The sequence below is a fragment of the Staurois parvus genome, unplaced genomic scaffold (assembly GCF_062004578.1).
Source record: "Staurois parvus isolate SC_StPar_1 unplaced genomic scaffold, SC_StPar_1.0 ptg000307l, whole genome shotgun sequence".
Taxonomy (NCBI): domain Eukaryota; kingdom Metazoa; phylum Chordata; class Amphibia; order Anura; family Ranidae; genus Staurois; species Staurois parvus.
The window spans coordinates 1,248,075-1,253,557 of NW_028318103.1; the positions used below are offsets into that span (position 1 = coordinate 1,248,075).

The 5,483-nt window shown below is 50.9% G+C and overlaps 1 long non-coding RNA gene across 1 annotated transcript; it reads right to left on the bottom strand.

The window, feature by feature from the left end:
• Nucleotides 1-1,173: 1,173 nt before the first annotated feature.
• Nucleotides 1,174-4,493, bottom strand: LOC149457693 (uncharacterized). Its single transcript, XR_016313593.1, has 2 exons — nucleotides 4,334-4,493; nucleotides 1,174-1,458 (listed from the first exon to the last, which is right to left on the bottom strand). It is a non-coding gene; the product is annotated as an uncharacterized LOC149457693 (long non-coding RNA).
• Between the last annotated feature and the right edge of the window lie 990 nt (nucleotides 4,494-5,483).

A 5,483-nucleotide genomic window follows, 5' to 3' on the forward strand; every position in this document is an offset into this window, starting at 1 on the left:
CTGTCCGGACATACGAGGGATTCACACGGTCTGTCCGAGATTCACACAACAGTCACCTAAGCAAATATGTGACATTCTTATGACACTTTCTAATGTTTGTGCAACGGTATAAAACCGGCCGCCGCCTCCGTGAGTGTCTTCCGGCCGCTGCCTCCGCACGCGTCTTCCGGCCGCCGCCTCTGCACGCTTTTCCCCTTGTATGGTGCCAGACGCCGTGCACATTTCCGCTTGTAGACGCAGCTGTGTGTACGGCTCCATTGATTCCTATAGACGTGTACAAAGCCACACAGTGGCTGCGATTCGTACGGGAGAGATTTATATAGACTGAAATGTCAGTGTACCGAGATCATCGATGAGCCGTGTGATCAGACACGCGTGTGCAGTGCGAGCATGTGTGTTGTGAATAGCCCTGTACCATGTAATCTCTGTGATCATTCACAGATTTCACTAGTAGTAAGCAATGATGTCAGGAAGTGATATCTTGTTTACTACTGTTAATGTGATCACCGATTGGCCAATCACGGATCACATGAATCGGGACCTCACACAGAGGTCTCGTACAGCGATCGGTGTTCCGGACACAGCCGGCACTGATCACTGTATTGGTGTCACTGGGAGGTCAGTGTCCGTTAGTTCCCTCCCAGTGTAAGAATGCCCGCCGCAACCCCGCTATAAGTTGCTGATCGCCACAATTACTAATATTAAAATATTTTTTTTAAGAAAATTCCAGTATATATACCGCCATTTGTAGATGCTACAACTTTCACGTAAACCAATTAATTGGGATTTTTATTTTAGTAAAGACACGGAGCAGAATACATTTTGGTCTAAATTCATGAAAAAATTAGATTTTTTACAGCTTTATTGGATATGTTTTATAGCAAAAAGTCAAAAATATTTATTTTTCAAAATTGTCAGTCTTTATTTATAGCACAAAAAAAAAAAAAAAAACGCAGAGATGATCACATACCACCGAAAGAAAGCTCTATTTGTGGGGGGGGCGGAGGGACAAATTTCATTTGTGTACAGCGTTGCATGACCGAGCAATTGTCTGCTAAAGTAGTGCAGTGCTGTATCGCAAAAAATGGCCTGGTCAGGTGGGGGAGGGGGGGGGGGGTCCTCTGCAGGACAAGTGGTTAACAGTAACATACACCCCCAAAAAAGTCTAAATACTTCCTTTAAAATAACATTTTATTCAGTGATGTCACAAGCTGTTCACATGTCAAATACACAAATGGATGTTCCTGGCTGTATTTTACATCTCCTGAAAGGGGAGCCCCCCGCCCCCCACATTCAATGTTTTCTGAAAGTAAATCACCAGCATTTCTCTAGTTGATCCTCAAAGGCCAGATCTTGTTTATTCCAAAAATGTGCCCCCTGAACTGGATGGAGATCAGAAACGGAGCCAGCACACAGCACTGCGGATACAGTCGTAGCCAGGGAGCTGCTTGACGAGACCTAGATGGAGACAGAAATTGGATGAGAATTAGAAGACAGTTGCTGGAAATCGCCTGCATTCATTAACAACATTTAACAAGTTAACATTTTTTTCTTTGGATGAAGTGTGGATGCACTTTGATTGCTCGCCATGTCTCCATTGGGAAGGATGACCCTCTCTATTGTGACCTTGCAATACACATGCTCAGTTGCTCGCTGTTTTCAGGCATTGTGCTGAATATGTAAAGGCCGATGTGCTGACAGCCCAAAGATTTACTGCTGCTCATGGAGCTCTGGGTTTCAATAAAATGGCCGCCTCCAGCAAGGAGAAAAAGGAGTGATGCTAAAGGCAATTTACACTGCACACTTATTTTGGTAGCATGATTATTAATGTAATATCTAAAGGGGGTCCAAAAGCTGCCCTGTGGGGGATGAGGGTCCAAAGGCAGCTTTATGGAGGATGGGTGGTGAAAGCTGACCTGTGGGGGATAGACGGACGGTGCCCTAAGCCCAGATCCCTCAGTATAGACGGACGGCGCCCTCGGCCCAGATCCCTCAGTATAGACGGACGGCGCCCTCGGCCCAGATCCCTCAGTATAGACGGACGGCGCCCTCGGCCCAGATCCCTCAGTATAGACGGACGGCCCCATCGGCCCAGATCCCTCAGTATAGACGGACGGCCCCATCGGCCCAGATCCCTCAGTATAGACGGACGGCCCCATCGGCCCAGATCCCTCAGTATAGACGGACGGCGCCCTCGGCCCAGATCCCTCAGTATAGACGGGCCCCATCGGCCCAGATCCCTCAGTATAGACGGACGGCCCCATCGGCCCAGATGCCTCAGTATAGACGGACGGCGCCCTCGGCCCAGATGCCTCAGTATAGACGGACAGCGCCCTCGGCCCAGATCCCTCAGTATAGACAGACGGCCCCATCGGCCCAGATGCCTCAGTATAGACGGACGGCGCCCTCGGCCCAGATGCCTCAGTATAGACGGACGGCCCCATCGGCCCAGATCCCTCAGTATAGACGGACGGCCCCATCGGCCCAGATGCCTCAGTATAGACGGACGGCGCCCTCGGCCCAGATGCCTCAGTATAGACGGACAGCGCCCTCGGCCCAGATCCCTCAGTATAGACAGACGGCCCCATCGGCCCAGATGCCTCAGTATAGACGGACGGCGCCCTCGGCCCAGATGCCTCAGTATAGACGGACGGCGCCCTCGGCCCAGATGCCTCAGTATAGACGGACGGCACCCTCGGCCCAGATGCCTCAGTATAGACGGACGGCGCCCTCGGCCCAGATGCCTCAGTATAGACGGACGGCGCCCTCGGCCCAGAGCCCTCAGTATAGACGGACGGCGCCCTCAGTATAGACGGACGGCGCCCTCAGCCCAGAGCCCTCAGTATAGACGGACGGCGCCCTCAGCCTAGAGCCCTCAGTATAGACGGACGGCGCCCTCAGCCCAGAGCCCTCAGTATAGACAGCCGGCGCCCTCAGCACAGAGCCCTCAGTATAGACAGCCGGCGCCCTCAGCAGATGACTCAGGATAGACGGACGGCGCCCTCAGTATAGTCGGACAGAGCCCTCAGTATAGACGGACGGCGCCCTCAGCACAGAGCCCTCAGTATAGACGGACAGAGCCCTCAGTATAGACGGACGGCGCCCTCAGAATAGACGGACGGCGCCCTCAGCACAGATCCCTCAGTATAGACCAGGGGTGAACAACTGTGGCCCTCCAGCTGTTGTATTACTACAAGTCCCATGAGGCATTGCAAAACTGACATTTACAAGCATGAATCCCAAAGGAAGAGGCATGATGGGACTTGTAGTTCACCAAAAGCTGGAGGGCTACAGTTGCACACCCCTGATATAGACGGACGGCGCCCTCAGCCCAGATGCCTCAGTATAGACGGACGGCGCCCTCAGCCCAGAGCCCTCAGTATAGACGGGCGGCGCCCTCAGCCCAGAGCCCTCAGTATAGACGGACGGTGCCCTCAGCACAGAGCCCTCAGTATAGACGGACAACGCCCTCAGCAGATGACTCAGGATAGACGGACGGCGCCCTCAGCCCAGATCCCTCAGTATAGACGGACGTCGCCCTCAGCACAGATCCCTCAGTATAGACCAGGGGTGAACAACTGTGGCCCTCCAGCTGTTGTATTACTACAAGTCCCATGAGGCATTGCAAAACTGACATTTACAAGCATGAATCCCAAAGGAAGAGGCATGATGGGACTTGTAGTTCACCAAAAGCTGGAGGGCTACAGTTGCACACCCCTGATATAGACGGACGGCGCCCTCAGCCCAGATGCCTCAGTATAGACGGACGGCGCCCTCAGCCCAGAGCCCTCAGTATAGACAGACGGCGCCCTCAGCCCAGAGCCCTCAGTATAGACGGACGGCGCCCTCAGCCCAGATGCCTCATGATAGACGGACGGCGCCCTCAGCACAGAGCCCTCAGTATAGACAGATGGCGCCCTCAGCACAGAGCCCTCAGTATAGACGGACGGCGCCCTCAGCCCAGATGCCTCATGATAGACGGACGGCGCCCTCAGCCCAGATGCCTCATGATAGACGGACGGCGCCCTCAGCCCAGATGCCTCATGATAGACGGACGGCGCCCTCAGCACAGATCCCTCTGTATAGACAGACGGCGCCCTCAGCCCAGAGCCCTCAGTATAGACAGATGGTCCCCGCCCAGCACAAACCCCCAGTCAGTATAGACGTACAGTCCATGGTACCACTTGAAACTTCCGAAGTAAATGTACGTAAGGAAGTCTTCAAGTGGTCAGTAAAACTTTAACCACCAAACTAAAAACAACGTTTGGATGGAATAACCTTCGGGATGAAAGTCACAACTACAGGAAAGGCTTTAAAATTAAAAGCGACCTACCATCTGCAGCTCCAGCAGGACACTTGTCATAGATGTACTTTCAGCAGACGTTCCTCAATGTTTTAGCACTGATGGCCTGCCGAGAGAAAGAAAAAAATCTTCAGCATTTTACACATTTGTCATCATACATACACATTACAAAGCCAAGGTATTTTTTTGTTTTTTAGTACACAGGGGTAGTGGCAGAGACACGGGTAACACTTTTTTCATGCCTTTACTTAACATGCTCAACACAAGCAGGAAGCCTTGCGATTTTCTAGAGAGTTTAACCCTTTCACTGCCAAAGCCGTTTGTGTTGCCGGCGCAAATGTGTAAAATAAATAAATAAATATCATTTTAGGCCTGAAGATTACATAAAATTCCCAAACATTAGAAATATTTTCTGAAAGCAGACACCCTAGAGAATAAACTAGTGGTAGTTCCAATTTTTTTGTCACGACAAATGTCTAGTTTCCTCAGGTGACACTGTAAAAGCCCCCACAGGTCATCAGTGTGGTGTCACGGAGGAGGTCTGGGGCTACAAATCTTACTCTGTGCGACGTGCATGGTGATAAGTAATGTGTGTATTGCAAATGTAGTTTTCATGCGTATGCGCCCCAAACTGTGTGCTCATGTTCATTCGAACGGGGGGGCCTCAAAAAATTTTTTTTTTTTTTTTTTTAAAGGGTGGGATATTTTGTGTGTTTGGGCATAACTAATTTTTACTCTGAAAACCTTTTTTTTACATCACGTAGGGCACATAAAGTCCCCATGTGATGGCTTTTTGGGAAACAGATCATCGTTAATGAGACACTCAGTCTAATAGACCAGCATGAATCCCCTGAATGTAGTACAATGCAGATCGCATTGCATTCCATAATTTCCTGGTCATGCTGATTGGGGACACAGAGGCTGACCTGACAGTGACATCATACACATGGCTTTCTGGGTGTGTCTGGTCTTGCTCTGTACTCCTGAAATTTCTCCTCACATTGACTGTTTCTACCATCCCAGCTACCACCTTCCTACCCAGCAGATCCTCTCCTCACCCTGCATCCCGCCTGCAGTGACCAAACACCAGACTTCTGTGGAATTCTAACTAAGAAGCCCAAGGAAGGAGGCCCGACAAACTTCCCTATAGGGGGTGTCGGACAAACACCCTGTATGTGAT